The 17836-nt window shown below is 35.2% G+C and overlaps 2 protein-coding genes across 2 annotated transcripts in view; one reads left to right on the top strand and one right to left on the bottom strand.

The window, feature by feature from the left end:
- The window catches only part of LOC145269486 (glycolipid transfer protein-like), a 116687-nt gene that overhangs the window by 93114 nt on the left and 5737 nt on the right, over nt 1-17836 (bottom strand). The window contains exon 2 of the mRNA XM_080125211.1: nt 2502-2681. The gene's annotated coding sequence lies outside the window, so the exon portion shown is untranslated. The remainder of the gene's footprint in view (nt 1-2501; nt 2682-17836) is intronic.
- Nucleotides 5395-17836, top strand: part of LOC145269485 (trichoplein keratin filament-binding protein-like) — a 90591-nt gene continuing 78149 nt past the window's right edge. Inside the window, exon 1 of the mRNA XM_080125209.1 lies at nt 5395-6996. The gene's annotated coding sequence lies outside the window, so the exon portion shown is untranslated. The remainder of the gene's footprint in view (nt 6997-17836) is intronic.

Raw genomic sequence — 17836 nt, 5'->3', positions numbered from 1 at the left:
TTGGTAGAGTTATCCGTGTTATAGAGTTATCTGGATGCAATCGAAAGAACTCAATTATCACCTTATTAGCCTTCTCCCTCTCTTCGCCAAAATCTTTGAGTTCTTAATCAATCTAGCACTAGTTGCCACCTCACAGACAACAAACTTCTTTCTAACCGACAGTATGGATTTAGGCAAGCCTGTTCTACGGCAGATATCCTAACTGTAATCTCCAAATGTATATCCCATACATTAGATAAGGCAGGGGAGACTAGCGCAGTAGCCATAGACATATTTAAAGCCTTTGACAGAGTTTAGCACGATGGTCTTCTTATGAAAATCAAATCATATGGTATCAGTGGATGAACTAGCAGAACCAGAACCTGTGGAAATTCCACAGAGGACTAATTCATATGTAATATACTGATGTTAGCATTCTGTAGATGTTCAGTGTAAATGGAGACGCTCTGATATTATTGTAGCTTTTTTGTTAAAATTGCAAGAGTATTTATCTAAGCTAGCATGAACGCCCGGCAAAGCCCGGTCATGATGGAAAAAGTGTCATGTGTGTAGCCCTGAGATGCTGGAAGCATGTAATAATTGATCTGCCATCATTCTATATATGCATATGTGTGTGTATGTATGTATGTTAATATATGTACTAGTGTATGTATGTGTATGTATACCTATTTGTATATGTATGTATATATGTATGTGTGTATATATTTTTATTTATTTATTTATTGTGTATACATGTTTATGTGCGTTTGTATGTATATACGTATATATATTTGTGTGTATGTATATGTATATATGCACATATATGTATGCGTATAGGTGCGTATATATGTATGTGTACTTATATGTAGGTAACTTTATGTGTATGTATATGTGCATACATGTGTACGTATATGTATGTGAATATGTATGTATATGTGTATATGTATTTGTATATGATAGTATATATGTGTATGCATATATATGTATATGCGTGTGCACGTGTGTATGTATATGTTTGTATGTATGTATGGATGTATGGATGTATGGATGTGTGTATGTTTATGTGTATGTATGTGTATGTATGTGTGTATATGTATATATATATATGTATGTATGCCAAGGACCGTCTTCAATGTCATGTCTGCTTTAGCGTGTGAATTCGCTGGCAGGACTAAAAAAAAAAAAAAAAAAAAAAAAAGGTTATTTTCGGGCTCATGGACCTTTAAGTGACTGAGGGAGTGGCACTCGTCTGACAAGACGTTGCAATCATCATGTATGTATGTGTTGTGAGCTGGAAGGCTGCAGGAGTGAGCTGGAGCTGGAAAAGACTGTGGGAATGAGCAAGAAGCCGCTGGAGTGAGCTGGGAGTCACTGGAGACTGGAAGTTGAAGTTCGCTGCTGCTGCTGCTGGAATCTTTCAGCGCTGGTTGATTCGGTCGACGTGACTGGTAACGTCAGTCGTCGCTTCGGGAGCCTCCTCCTACTCCCCTGGCTGCGGCTAGCGCCCGTCCAAAACTGCTCGACTTGGCCAAAACAAGCTGTATTTATTTGCCCAGCGTGATGTCAGTGATATCACTCCCAATGAAACAAACAAACGACTCTAATTAATTCTAGAACGAAATTTATGCAATCAAAAGTAGATTGTGAGTTTGTTGGTTCCATTTAAATTAATTTTGTCTAAAGGGTAAAAAGTCAATCGCCTGTTTTATTTGTGTTTTGTTGATTTATTTAAATTCTCACCTGCGTAGCGACATTGATGATGAAAAGAGAAAGGGTAGGTGAATGAATTCACTAAGCCTAGATATGTTCATGCGTTTCACTCGTGTTAGCAGATCGCGTCCTTTGTTTGGGGTTAAGGCAAACAGCGAGGACGAAGAAAGAAAGAAAAAATGGAGGCGGTGATTTGAAACCGCAACATATGTATGTATGTATGTATGTATGTATGTATGTCTCGCAAAAACTTTTGACAGAGGTGATGGATTTTCACGAGATTGGTATCATTTTGAAGCTCGACCCTTCTGACACCAAATATCGAAAAATTGGCCAAAAACATGAATTCCTTCACCTTCAACTAGGCACTTTTGTACAGGGAGGGGGGTTGCTTTTTTTGCTGACACTTTTTGCAAGTCATTCAACCCTCGCATGCATGACGACGCTTAAAAGGCATTATTTCGACTGCCTGTGACATCACAATCACGGTAGGCACATGAGTAAGACGTTTTCTTTTTTACCTTTTTTTCCTCTGGTATGTTACGCATTCGGGCCTGCTTACTGCTCCTATTTTTTTTTTTTACGCTCGCAATTTTCCATTCTTTTTTTTTGCTCAACCAACACTCTTACACACACCTCCACTTTCTTTTCTGCCTTCGCGTCATGGGTTCGAGCCTGCCTGACTACTACAACTTTTTTTTTTTTTGCTCAACACACACCTCCAAACACCCGGGCAACTCATTATGATACATCTGATAGATGCGTTTTACAAGCGAGTAATAAAAAATTACAAGAGAGTAATAAAAAATTACCTTAAAAGATTGTATCCAAACTCCTCTTTGAAAAACTTTCGTTCCATTCCACGAACCAAATATCATAAGGCGGCAAGTTTTATACCATTTTTAGAAGATGGTGAATAAACCTGGAAACATCCAGAGTCTTTTTTGCGGTTCGGCCAAAATTTAGTTTCCATAATTATAAGGTGTGAAATCCTAAAAAAGAAAAAAAAAACAACATTTTTTTTAGAAGAACAACATATTTAAAATATAAAGCTATTCTGGTAGATTTGTAAAGTCAGACCCAAATAGCATTTCCTTTCACCATATTTTTTTAAATCAAGAAACTTCTCTTCTACAACACCGCATTGAACACAACAAATCTCAGTTCCAACGTTCTCTCTCGGCTGTCAAAAATTTAACTGCCTATCATTCTCAATTCGTCTTTCTTAAAGTATCTTTCTCCTCATCCGTAAATTTAAATACAAATTTTTTTATTACATTTTCACCCCAAACAAGGAACAGTGCCACTTTGATGTAGGGGGCTACTATCAAGGACATAAGTTGCAAGGACACTATGTAGGGAGTTGAGCAGCAAGATGTCTGTTCACATTACACTTGAACTTCTGCATGTCAGTGGATAGCTAATCTGTATAAGTCTTGAAATGAAAAATAGAGTTTTCAGTGGGTAGTTAATCTGTATAAGTCCTGAAATGAAAAATATAGTTTCCGGTGAGTAGCTAATCTGTATAAGTCCTGAAATGAAAAATAGAGTTTTTAGTGGGTAGCTAATCTGTATAAGTCTTGAAATGAAAAATAGAGTTTTCGGTGGGTAGTTAATCTGTATAAATCCTGAAATGAAAAATATAGTTTTCGGTGGGTAGCTAATCTGTATAAGTCCTGAAATGAAAAATATAGTTTTCGGTGGGTAGCTAATCTGTATAAGTCCTGAAATGAAAAACATAGTTTTTGGTGGGTAGCTAATCTGTATAAGTCCTGAAATGAAAAATATAGTTTTCGGTGGGTAGCTAATCTGTATAAGTCCTGAAATGAAAAACATAGTTTTTGGTGGGTAGCTAATCTGTATAAGTCCTGAAATGAAAAATATAGTTTTCGGTGGGTAGCTAATCTGTATAAGTCCTGAAATGAAAAATAGAGTTTTCGGTGGGTAGTTAATCTGTATAAATCCTGAAATGAAAAATATAGTTTTCGGTGGGTAGCTAAACTGTATAAGTCCTGAAATGAAAAATAGAGTTTTTGGTGGGTAGCTAAACTGTATAAGTCCTGAAGTGTAAAATTTAGCAGACAAAGAGCAATATTCCTTTTCATGTCAACATAAAAAATTATGTGTAGGAATTCTGAAATATTCAGTATGTTTTATTGTGTGATTCCGGTTTCTGATTGGTTGCTTGCAGTATGTTTTCATTGTTGTAGTGATACGTTAGGCCAGAAATCTCCAAAATACGGTCCATGGGTCTTCTTGTCTTTCATAATGGCGTTGCAAGATGAGATGAGACTCAGACTCAATTCTATTTCTATGGTACATATATGCAGCCAAACTAATCTGTTTTATATATTTTGTGTTCTGGACCCAATTCTGTGTTGATGAAACTATGAAATAAAACTGATTTCAATTGTAGATAGATGTTTGTTCTTTTAATCAATATTATTCGATAACCATTTTTCTTCCTTTTAAACAAGCCCACACAGATACTCGGCTAAAAATGCCAATCTCCAACAAGCACTTTCACTTCTCAACCTCTATAGTTATGAAGATATGTATTTTGAATTTAAAGTCACTTTAGTTAAGAGTTTCTGCTGCATAGCTAATTAAGTCCTGGAGATGAAAAAGGGGTTTTTGTGGATATCTAATCTGTATAAGTCTTGTACTTTTAAAAGTGACAAACAAAGAGCAAAGATATTTCTTATGGGGACACAAAAAATTATCTGTGGGAATTCTAAAAAATCCAATATTTTTATGGAGCAATTCCGGTTTCTGATTGGTTGCTAGCAGAACATGACTCCATTTGATTGGTCAGTTTCTATCACCAGTGTCTATAAGTAGAACCTTCCAATTTTCTTTAATAATACCCTCCAATTGTACTCATAATTGTGAGAAATAGTCTCCTTGCTGCTTTGGTTGCTTGGGGAGTTGAGTGGAAAGTAATCATCAAGAATTCGTTCTTGACACTCAGCCCGACAAGTGCGGGGCTGGGAACCGACCCAGTACATGTTGGACTGAGGTACGTCGCCTGGGTATCACCCAGGAGGTCCACCCTCCCAGGCCTTGCCACTCTGTTATCGGGTGGTGCAACTTTATTGCTTCTCGCCTGACGTGCCCTGACCGGAAGATGCCGACAGGGATACTCAGGCAATTTTTTGTCGAGGCAAGAATGCCCCTCTTGCCTGTCTCCCACTTTCTGACCTTGTGTCATACACTGCTGTGGTGGACAGCAATTAAATATCTACCCTCTAATTACATAAAAAATATTACAACAATGTGTGTGTGTGTGTGTGTGTGTGTGTGTGTGTATGTATGTATTAGCATATCTGTTTTTTCAGTATGAGAGTGTATGAATTGTGTATATGTATTCAGAGAATGGTGTGTGTGCATGTGTGTGTGTGTGTGTGTGTGTATTAGCATATCTGTTTTTTCAGTATGAGAGTGTATGAATTGTGTATATGTATTCAGAGAATGGTGTGTGTGCATGTGTGTGTGTGTGTGTGTGTGTGTACACTTCTTGAGTGTAAAAATGTTTGTGCATGTCTGTAGAATCAGCAGCAACTACAATCAACCACAACAACGACAGCTGCAGCAGCAATAGCAGAAGCAACACGGCTATAACAAGCTGCTATTATGATTTTGAATCCATGCTTAATTTCTAAGCTTGGCATTGATTGGCTCAAGTATTTAACTCCCCTTCGAACTGAGTACACAACTGAAGTTGATAAAAGGAAGTGCCAACTAGACTCTTCTTTCCAGCTAGGAGACCACACAGTGAACTGACTTTTTCCATGGACTTTCTTTCAACTCCACAAACTTCTCTCTCGGGATGCTCCCTCCCCCCTCTATATAACCTCTACTAATGTATAAAAGGAATTTAGTTTGAGTGTGTACGTTCCATATGGACTAGGAAACGACTGGGCAAATTTTTATTAAAATTTCACACAAAGATACTTGATGTGTCTGAGAGTGTTCTTACGTAAGTTTTGTATTGGAATGCATCTGAGAAGTATCAAAAATCGATAATCGAAAAACATCTGCTTAAAGAAGGAAGTTTGATTTTGACCAAAGTTAACACTTTATATAACCTGACACCACAAGTGCATCTGAGAAGTTTTATCACTGCATAAGCAGAAAGACCCAGCCTATAAAACCAAATGTAAATTCTTTTATAAGACAGAGGTGCATTCAAAATAAATATTTCTTTTAAGAGCACAATTGAACCATGATACTTGACTTTTGTATGTTTAATTTTAATTTCAAGTGATTATGTAAAAATTAATTTCATAAAATCAACAGTTGTTCTTTGATAAGATGGAGCACGTTCAAAATGAATGTTTCTGTTTAGAGCACAATTAAGCCATGATGCTTGACTTTTGTAATTACATTTTCAACTTTAAGTGAAGCCATTATTTACATATAATTTCATACAATTAACGGTAGATTCTCTACAATGTATTGTGGACTAAGTCACTATGGGAAGGCATGTAGATGCTTCCTTCCGGTACACTGCTAACTAGAGGCGGCAATTAATAAATTTGATTAAAAAATGGGTGATTTCATTGATTTCGATGACAATAAAAGTATGTGAGGGCGGATCCTAATTCAATCCCAGACAACGTTGGGTCTCCCTGCTAGTCATACATATGTGTATTATCTATGGAAGACAAATAGGAAAGAGAAACATTGTATATGGGTTTTCATAGTAGGCATAAGATTTTGTGTGCTGTGATTGGTCGAAAGAAACTGCTGATTTGAATTTTTATCCAATTCGAGGGGGGAATGAAAAAACAACAGTCACTACCGCTGCTGTTTCTAAAGTAATACCCGAGACGATTACCCCCTGAAACCAGACAGAACCGATGATGAGGCAATGTTAACAGTCTCGGTGCATGAAAATGACATTTTTTTTTACTCTAAAAATTGTAGTCGACAATCATTTAGATATTTTTTTCAATTGTCAAAAAAACAATTCCGAAGTTCAACAAGATAATTTATTTTTTTAATTAAGTTATTTAAATCCTTTATTGTACCTGGAATTTAAATATTGCTGTTCTAATTTTTTAGACAATGACTATTTTTTTATCAAATTAAAATAAGGGTCGTTCGTTTGAAGGCCAACGTACATATCTGGACTGACGTCTGCAGTTGAACTAATATATTTCTCGATTTGTTGTCCTTCGTAACGCTTTTCTGTTGATTATTCAGTTTGAATAGTTTGTTATTTTTTTTTGTATCGAACTTCGAAAACTTTTGTTTCTTATGGCAGCTCGAATGTCTTTAAGCGACCGAAAAGTTTAATTGCAGGTAAGAAAGTTGGTCTTATTTATTAAATAGTAACTTGAAAAAGTTAAACAACGAAATAAAATTTAAAAAAATCTATTTTTCCAACATTTAATAATTTTTTTGTTATCAAATTTTGGTGCTAGTGCACTTTTATTGATCTACTTTTTAAATAGTATTTTCAAGTTTAATTAAAGTTATACAATATCTGTTTTTTTTTTTATTAAATTATAAAGTTAAAGTACAGAATAGGTACCAAACACCCTCCCCTCCTCATGTTAAGAATGGCTTTCTAAATAATGTTATTATTTTAGCACAGATCAATAAGTGCACTCACTAGTACCCAAATTTTAAATGTTACAATAAATTTTTGATGAAAAATTAAAAAAAAAAAAAAAGTAGAAAAACACTGATTTCTAAAATTAATATTCCATTACAGTTATTGATTTTAATTTTGCAAACTTTTTTCGGTACTTATGCAGAATACAGACCGTGCTGAAATAATAACGGTATTGCAAAACCCATTCATAACATGGGAAGGAGCCTTGTTAACTATTCTGTACTTTCACCTAACAGTTTAATGAACAAAAGATACCTCAAAAATTGAATTTAACTTGAAAATCTTATCTAAAAAAAAAAAAAAAAAAAAAAAAAAAAAAAATAGCACGATCCGTTTCTACACGTAACATTTTTCCCGTTATAAAACAATTTATGAAAACCCGTGTTATTTTCGAGTAGGGGAAATTTTTACTTTAACGGCAACTGAACAATCACCTTTAAAATGACGACATTCATAGGTTTTCGGGTATGCTGAAAACGAATATCATAAGTAGTTTTCGGGATATTAAGACATTTTTGCCAATATATTACTTAATGAATTTTAGTGGCCGTCGCCATTATTAACAGGTGGAGGTGGTGGTGTTTTGTAATGCGCATTAGTACTTATGTTGAGAAAAACATGGCCGCCAGTGAAAACATAAGGGATTACATTGGATAATAGAGATCTTAATATCAAGAGAACCAAATTTAAATATGATTTTGTTTTCAGCATACCCAAAAACCTGTGAAAGTCGTCAATTTAACGGTGAATGTAGAGTTGCAATTAAAGTAAAGTAAAAAAAAAAAAAGTCAAAAACAAACGAACAGAGGAAAAAATACAATTTGAAATTTGTTCCGTTTTGCAGATGACAACTCCGGGCAAAACCTTTGTAAACATCGGGGGTGCTAATCTTGAATTTAACCATTATTGTAGAACCCCCCCCCCCCGCTACCCACTTCAGGTAATCTCCAAAAATACCATTAGGGCTTACAACATGGCCGCCAGAAGAGTCACGTGATCCGGTTGATCCAAAACATAAATCGTGCAAATGGAAAACGCAGCCTTGAAGGCAAACTTTGACAAACAATCACAATTTGTTTGTATTTAATTTTTTGTTGATATAATGTTGTTATAAAAATAGGCAAACTTTGAGAAACAATCTTAGGTTGTTTTTAGTTAAATTATTTATTATTATGATATTGAAAAACTGTTTTTGTACATAATTATTATGCTTGTTTGTCAAAGTTTGCTTTAAATTTGCGTTTTCCGGTTTCGTAATACGGCGATTCATGTTTTGGATCAACCGGATCACGTGACTCTTCTGGCGGCCATGTTGTAAGCCCTAACGGTATTTTTGGAGATTAACCCACTTCATTTCCAAATAATATTCGCCGCTTTTATATTATACAAATGAAAAAAAAAAAATTGAATTTCAAGTGAAACACATGGTATCTATGTAAATTGTAACATATCCAAAACTTATGAAAAACGATAAGGTAGAAAAATTATTAATGAAAAAAGCAATTTCTAAAATGAAGATCACTACACTTACTTAAAAAAGAAAAAAAATTGACAGGGGAGATAATTGAGTTCTGTTGGTTACATCACGTGACGAACGTAATTCAAAATGTCGGACAAAATTTATTTCCTATATAAACTTTATCAAAAATAGTTTTTCATTAATAATTATTTTTCTAACTTATCATTTACCGTAATTTTTGGATATGTTACTATTTGAGGCCTGTCAAATATGTAGGTACCATTTGTTTTACTTGAAAGTCAATATTTTATTTTATTTTTTTTTATCGCCTAAGATTCTACTTGCTTAGGCGATTAAAATTCAAATGGTACTTATATGTGAAACATAAACGTTCACAATAAAATAACAGGAAAATTTATGGATATATTTATTAGGGTACTAGTGCAGAGAGTGATCCAGACGTAAATAATAGCGTTATTACTTAAAAAGCCATTCTTAACATGGGGAGGGAAGGGTGTTTTGTGCCTATTCTATACTTCAAACTTACAATAGAATAAAAAAAAACATCATAAAACTTTAATTAAACTTGGAAATACGATTTAAAAAATAGCACGGATCACTCTTTGCACTAGCACCATTATCAGTGATTCATTAACGGTGAAAAATATTGTACACCAAAAATTATGGAAAATAAGCGAATAGAATTTTAATAAAAATAAAACTTGCTATTCACATTCAACAAACTCTGAACCATAAAAACTGTGTGGCATCTTCATATTAGAATAAGGGAGACACACTATCTTGACGCAAATGTTTGGAGTTTGTTGACTCCGAATAGTAACTTTTTTTACAAGGGTGTCACCACTTATCAAGGCCCAGAGGCCACTCGAGGATAAGGGTTAATAGGTATACATTAGTCATTGTGATTTAAGCATAGTAAACAGTGGGAATTTTGTAACTTGGATTACTTAGGGGGACGATTCAATTAGAACTTGTTCACATTGCACTTTTTCTTTTTTTTTTTTTTTTCATAGGTATCAACTCATTATCAAGGCCAAGAGGCCACTCAAGAATAAGGGTTAAAGAGTGTACAGTAGAAATTGGACAATATAATAATCATTAGTAATGAAAATTTGTTAAATTTGATAACTTATATGGAACGGCTCATCAAGAACTTATTTACGTTAGACTTGAAGACAACCATATTGTAGTCAGCCGGAAAGCAGGAAAACGGAAGACAATTCCACAGGCGTGCAGTTCTAATAAAAAAGCTTTGTTCATGGAATCTACGTTTAGGTTTAGGCACAGATAAAGAGTGGGGGGAATTATTGATAGTGTTTACAGCTAGACGAGTGTTTCTTGTGAAAGTTTTGCGAGGGGAGACCATAGATTGAAGCTCAGTCAAACACTTTCCATGAAAATAACGATACATCAGAGACAAACTCGCAACATCTCTTCTGTGAGATAGAGGTTGCAAGGAAGAGAAAAGGACATTTTCTACGAGGCTACGAAGTCTATTTTGAACTCTATCAAGGCAGGACAAGTCCTTTCTAGCAGCTCCTGCCCAGATGTGGCAACAGTATTCCATCCTTGGACGTACCTGGCTCTTATATAGATAGAGAATTGCATCAGCTTAATTTTATTTATTAAGATGATACGCACTCACTTTCCGTAATTTTGTTTTAATATTTGTATTATATTACTCTTGGTTTATCTGTTAAGCCTGTCTGTTTGATGTTTTCTTGGAAACTACTGGGTCGATCTAGCTGTAATCTTGTATGATGATAAAATGCAGCCAACTAAATATTCCGTTTGATGCACAGTTAGGGATTAATATGAATTAGTCATCACAGTACCACATTTGGTACTAGTGCACTTATTGATCCGTGCTGAAATGTTATTATTTAGAAAGCCGTTCTTAACTTTGGAAGGAAAGGGTGTTTTGTATCTATTCTGTACTTTTGCCTTACAATTTAACAAATACAGATATCATAAAACTTTAATTAAACTCGAAAATACTATTTAAAAAGCGCGGTTCAATAAGTGCACTAGCACCCCACATTTACTCTGGAAGTTGGGCTTTAAGTCAACAGTTTATAACTTTTGCCCGTTTTTAACTAGCTAAAAAGTCTAGATCATTATTTTTCACTGATAAGCTTATTATTTAGTAATTAATCAATTAATTATTACTTATGCACTTTTGTTATCGTGCTGAAATAATATTATTTAGAAAGCCATTATTAACATGGGAAGCGTGTTTTTATAATTATTCTATACTTTCACTTAACAATTTAATGAAAAAAATATATTGTAAAACTTGAATTTAACTTGAAAATACTACTTAAAAAATAGCACTGTAACAAAAGTGCATGAGCACCAATTAATTTAAAAATTCTACTTGATAATTTTCCGTAATTTTTTATGTACACTCACATTTTTTTACTGATAAGTATATTCATAAGTTTTCCTCCCATATTTCGCTTGAGTGTCAATATAAATAAGCACCAATTTATGTGATTTTTTGAATATGACATCTTCATGCCATGACAAGTGTTTGCTCATCCGTTGGAACGAGGAAGATTATCTGATCATCAGTAAGTACGGAGATGGCTGATAAGTCCAATCTTTGCTTGAAAAATTCTACTCCAAGGAGAAGAGGGAATGGTAGCAGATGTTGAGGGCTTCAAAACATTGTCCTTTCTGAGCTTCTCTGCAGCAACTTTTTGGTTACTTTCATATTTGCGGGCACCGTCATGAACAGCGGCCCGCCACTTGGCTCTATCTAAAGTTGTCTGCTCCCATGATAACAGATCAACGTTGAAGGCCTTCAGTGATGCCTTCAGAGTGTCTTTAAATCGTTTTTTCTGCCCGCCATGAGAGCGCTTGCCATGTTGGAGCTCAGCAAACAGACGCTTCTTGGGTAGTCTGGCATGCGGGCTACATGACCAGCCCAGCGAACCTGAATCTTCGTTAAGATAGTGAAGATGCTTGGGAGTCCAGCACGAGTGAGGACTTCTGTGTCTGGTATCCTTTCCTGCCAGCCTCAGTCTGGTGGTGTGGAAGTGATTTAATTTTCTAGCGTGCCGTTGGTAGACAGTCCACGACTCGCATCCATAGAGTAAGATGGTGAGTATGACAGCTTTACACACTCTGATCTTAGTCATTGATTGTCCCATACATTCTTGTGGAGTCTGCCAAAGGCAGTGCTTGCTTTAGCAAATCTGGTGTTGATTTCATTGTCAATGACTAAATTGCAGGAGAGCATACTGCCAAGGTAAGTGAACTTGTGTCCCCCCCCCCACTCCCCCAAGATGGAAATGTTGGATTCTGCATATGACAAGTACACCATAAAGGTAAATAATCAGTTTTTCTTTATTTTTGTTTTCCTAAATAAGGGCAAGTCCTCAATAAGGACCAATTTTTTTTTTTTTAAGCTGGGACCGTTTTTATATGCATACAAATATTGTGCGCGAAATTGAAAACATTGACATAAAAAAAAAAATTGCTTGTCACTGAAAATAGTAATCTAACTCGAAGTAACCTGTAGGGGGGGGGAGACAATGACACGAAAAATGAATTATTTATAGTCCACAAACTCCCAACAATATTCGCATCAAGCTTGTGTGTTGTAGATTATCTCCCCTTTCTAATATGAACATGCCACTTGGTAGTGTCGTCTGGAGTTCATTAATTCCGAATAAATAATTAAATTTTTTTTTTTTCTAAATTAAAATTATGCTTAATAATTTTCCGTAATTTTTGTTGTATAGCATGTACACTAATATTTTTCACTAATAAATATATTCATAAGTTTTTCTGTTATTTTATTTTGAACTGGCATATTTTGCATATATATCTCAATACAGTAGATTTGTTCAAAGCACCCCCCCCTTATTTTTTTTTTTTTCAACAGGTTATCATCGATGGGACACAAATCTACTGATTATCTTAAAAAAAATGCAAAAACTTCAATATTTAACGATTTTAAGGGGTGCTCAGTTTCTAATTGGAACCAGCCGACGTTTGAAGGCCAAACTGGCAATTCACGTTTTTTTGTTGTCGTTTTGAAATTGCTTCTAGTAATATAAAATGGTCAAAATGTGCTAGAGTACCAACTAAACACTTAAAAAAAGTTGATTTTTTTTTTTTTTTTTTCTTTTTCTTAGGGGTATTCAGCTGTTTTTGAATGAATACTGCATTTAAATTTCTGTACTGTGTGTGATTTGGTTTAAGTCAGCCTACAGGCAACCCACCCAAGCAATTTAGGTACCAAAATGAAGCCTATGACCCATTGGATGTTTTAGTGGTATTATATCCATGTTTGGTGTATGGAAATGCAAAAGAAATGCAAAATAGTAGTGGCAATAGGAGTTAAATCGGTGGGCGTAGCAGCAGAGACAAAAATAGTAGTGATGATAGGAGTTAAACTGGTGGGACTAGCATCAGCATCCGTTAGGCAACGTGGTGGTGAGAGGCATTAAATTCGTGGGAGTAGCAGCAGCAGTCAACGATCAATATTGGTTGAAAAATACAAGATTTTTTTTTTTATTTAAAAAAAAATTACTTGCCATTTTCTCCGTCTGATTAACAAAACAAAAAAAAAGGACTTTCTCTGATTTGCAACCAAAAAAAAAAAAAGAAAGTAAAAAGGTTTCGATTAATATTGGTTGAAAAATACAAGATTTTTTTTGTTTACCTTTTAAAAAAAATTACTTCCATTTTCTCTGATTAAAAAAAAGAAAACAAAAGGGACTTTCTCTGATTTGACCAGGATGGTCAGTTTAGACCACCGGTCATTAAATAAAATAATACTTTTACCCATGTATCTTATATTTTTTTTTTTTTTTTTGTTAATATTTTGGTTGAAATTAAAGGAGTTCAAGGAGACATCTCCTACAGGAGAACCGTCGAAAAAATAAGTAATTGCTAACTTTAGTTTCGTAAATATTGGTTGTGTAAATACACTGTACTTACTCGCTTTTCATTCACAATATGCAGCCATCTGGCTGCAACGGGGCTACTTGTATCAAAAATTATTAACAAAATACAGTACAGTATATAATACACATGTATAAATACACAGTATAAAAGCTGGAGTCCCTCAGAGGTCTATCCTGGGCCCAACTCTTTTCCTGATCTACATTAATGATCTTCCAAATCACATCCTTACATCATTTTTGCTGACGACACTACCATCTATGGTAGCACATCTAAGACAGTAAATGACCAAGTTCTCTCCGATTCTCTCTCCTCTGATCTTGATCACGTTGTACAATGGGGAAAGGAGTGGCTGGTTACTTTTAATGCATCTAAAACCAAGCTTCTATCTTTACATCATCAACGTTCTGATCCCCATCTGGCATCAATTAAAATGAATGGCTCTCGTCTTGGGGAAGCCTCAAGTTTTGACAGGCTTCTGGGCTTGACCTTTACTCCTGATCTTAAATGGAATACGTACATCAAATCTGTTGCCAAGGCCGCTGGAAAAATGGTCGGATCCTTCTATCGATCCAGTAGATATCTCACTGCTGATGCAATTCTCTATCTATATAAGAGCCAGATACGTCCAAGGATGGAATACTGTTGCCACATATGGGCAGGAGCTGCTAGAAAAGACTTGTCCTGCCTTGATAGGGTTCCAAATAGACTTCATGGCCTGGTGGGAGATGTCCTTTTCTCTTCGCTGCAACCTCTATCTCATAGAAGAGATGTTGCGAGTTTGTCTCTGCTTTATCGTTATTTTCATTGAAAGTGTTCAACTGAGCTTAAATCTATGGCCCCCCTCGCCAAACTTTCACAAGAAACACTAGACTAGCTGAAAACATTATCAATAATTTTCCCCACTCTTTGTCTGTACCTAAACCTAAACATAGATTCCATGATCAAAGCTTCTTTCTTAGAACTGCACGCCTGTAGAATTGTCTTCCGTTTTCCTGCTTTCCAGCTGTCTATAATATGGTTGTCTTCAAGTCCAACGTGAACAAGTTTCTGATGAGCTGTTCCACCTAAGTTAACAAATTTACCGAACTTCCATTACCATCAATTACTATATTGTCCTTTTGACTACTCTACACTCTTTAACCCTTATCCTTGAGTGGCCTGTCGGCCTTGATAAGTGGTGACGCCTATGTAAAAAAAAAAAAAATATAATCAATAGAGCTGTGACAACAGAATATTTTTATTGTTTTTACTCTTGAGTATATATCCGTTAATATCTTGTATGTTTTTATAGACTGACGTGGTTCTCGCTTGATTAATTGTGTCGGATATATACTCGAGTCAAAAGAATGAAAAAAATATGCTGTTGTCACAGCCCTAATAATCAAATAACATTATAAATAACACTGTAAGGCGGGGCAAATTTTCAAATACCGTAACTAGGGGGTCGGTAAAACATTGTATTCCGCATAGTCACATGAAAAAAATCATATCCCAAAGCCACCATATTCTGGGGTTCTACTGTATTTTGTTTGCCAAGCATCTATATGTCACTACTCTGAATATCCGTAAGTGCTGAAATTTTTAGATGGCTATTCTGCACCATTTTTTCCTTCAAAAGCTAAGTTTATTTAATGTATTTAGATTATTCAGGCTACTTGTTTCGAACGATGTAACCTCCGACCTTCTTCATGTGCATCTTGTTAAACTTAAGGAAACTAATAGTTGAACTTGAGAACAACCTATATCGAATTTAGTATTGTACCTTTTTATTGAATACACAGGTAGATTGTTCTCATTCCGTCCTCCATGACAGGGTAGAAGTGTTAATATTTATATTATTTTGAGTTATTACCTGTAGTAAGGATTGAATCCTCAATCTTTGGTAGACTGTCACTTTTTTTTTTTTCTTAGAACTTTTGTTCACTACAAACAATACATATTGCCACGGAGAGTGCAAGGAGCTATTGTGACAGGGGGTCCAGATTTACGAGGAGTAATGTGGGTTGGGAGTTTGACAGCAATATGTTTGTTCACATTGCTTTTAAATTTCTGCATGTTGGCACGCATTTGGGAGGAAACAAGGAGCAATGAAGGATTTCCAAAGGTAGTCAATCTGAGGAAAGAAGCTGATGCAGTAGAAAATCTTCCTACATCTAAGAGTCTCTAAAATTAAGGCGTAGGATTTTGCTGCCAGTCGAGTAAGTCTGGAGGGGGTTTTCATTGAAGGAATATAACTGCAGTAAGTTACTGAGTTTGACTGTAGGCCCCTTAAATTCAAAAAGGAAACAAATGAACACATGCCTAAAGAAATGGCAAAAACACTAGAGGATGACCTCCAATCTGTAGTGGAATGGGGACATAAATGGATGGTCACATTCAATTCTGCCAAGACTAAACTGGTTTCCTTCAATAATTACAAGAAACCTTCTCTGCCACCAATAGCAATGGCCAGTGACTCCCTGTCTAAGAGTACATCTTTCAAACTGCTTGGCCTAACGTTCACAGGAAACATGAGTTGGAACAATTATATTGAAAACATTGCCAGGGCCGCTACAAAAAAGTAGGCTCTCTCTACCATGCTAGAAAACTACTGACACCTGAAAGTATCCTGTATCTCTATAAGGCCACCATTCGCCCATGTATGGAGTATTGTTGTCACATTTGGGTTGGTGCATCTGCTACTAGTCTCTCGCTCCTAGACAAAGTTCAAAAGAGAGTCGCCAATCTGATAGGCCCTGAACTGGCATCTAAGCTTCAGCCTCTGTCCCATTGACAAAACGTTGCATCCCTCTGCCTGTTCTACTAGTATTTTAATGGTGAATGCTCTGATGAACTGCAGACACTTGTGCCCCCACGACGTAGACACCCTCAACAAACCCAACAGGCAGCTAAATCCCACCCTACACAGTAGAGATCCCTAGATGTAAAAGATCTTTCTACTCCAGTAGTTTCTTCCCCAGAACCGCTGGACTCTGGAATTCCATTCCAGGTTCCTGCTTCCCTAACTGTACTGACATGCAGAAGTTCAAGTGTAACATGAACCGACATCTTGCTGCCCAAATCCCAACATAGTGCCCCAGTAGTTGCTGCCCCTGATAGTAGCCCCCTACACCAAAGTGGCAATGTGCCTTGTTTGGGGTGAAAATGTAATAAAAAAAAAAAAAAAAAAAAAAGGTTACAATAGCCGAAAGATTGAGAATAGTAAAAAGTTATTCTTATTATTTGGATTCTTTGGACGACTGTTCTTGTTTGATCTTTTACAAATTAACCTCAGACCTTCTCCAGGTGTATTTTGTCAAACTTGGGAATTGGTACAGAATTTCGAATGGAAGCCTTTATTAACTTCACAGCGCTAGCATCCTATGGAACAAGAGTATGTTACCCTCGTGATGTAAGTAAAAGGTTCCATGCAGATTTTCCGAGTTTAACCATATACACCTGAAGAAGGTCGGAGGTTACATTGAATGAAACGTGAAAATAAAATTCAAGATGAGAACAGTAGTCCGGAGAATCCAAATAATATGAATAATCAATCCTCATCTCAAAATTCCAGAAACGTAAGTGCAAAGGATTCAAATCCTGAAGATCCTCATTTGAATGATTCGAAAACCTAAATTTTAATTTCATATCTAAAAGACAAAATGAAATTTTAATGGACGAATCAACACAGGTGAGTGAAACAAGTGGTTAGGATGACACTTTAAAACTTTTTATTTATTTATTGCATTTTCCTCCCAAACAAGGCACAGTGCCACTTTGGTATATGGAGCTATTATCTGGGATATTATTGCAAGGATACTATGTAGGGAATTGAGCAGCAAGCTGTCTGTTTATATTACACGCTTTTATTTATTTACCTTTTTATTTACTTAGTTTTTTATTTATTTACTTAGTTTTTTATTTATTTACTTAGTTTTTTATTTATTTAGTTTTTTTATTTATTTAGTTTTTTTATTTATTTAGTTTTTTTATTTATTTAGTTTTTTTATTTATTTAGTTTTTTTATTTATTTAGTTTTTTATTTATTTAGTTTTTTATTTATTTAGTTTTTTATTTATTTATTTAGTTTTTTATTTATTTATTTAGTTTTTTATTTAGTTTTTTATTATTTTTATTTATTTAAA

The sequence above is a fragment of the Euprymna scolopes genome, chromosome 45, assembly GCF_053919585.1.
Source record: "Euprymna scolopes isolate OS-2025 chromosome 45, ASM5391958v1, whole genome shotgun sequence".
Lineage (NCBI taxonomy): Eukaryota > Metazoa > Mollusca > Cephalopoda > Sepiida > Sepiolidae > Euprymna > Euprymna scolopes.
This window is presented reverse-complemented; position numbering and strand designations above follow the sequence as displayed.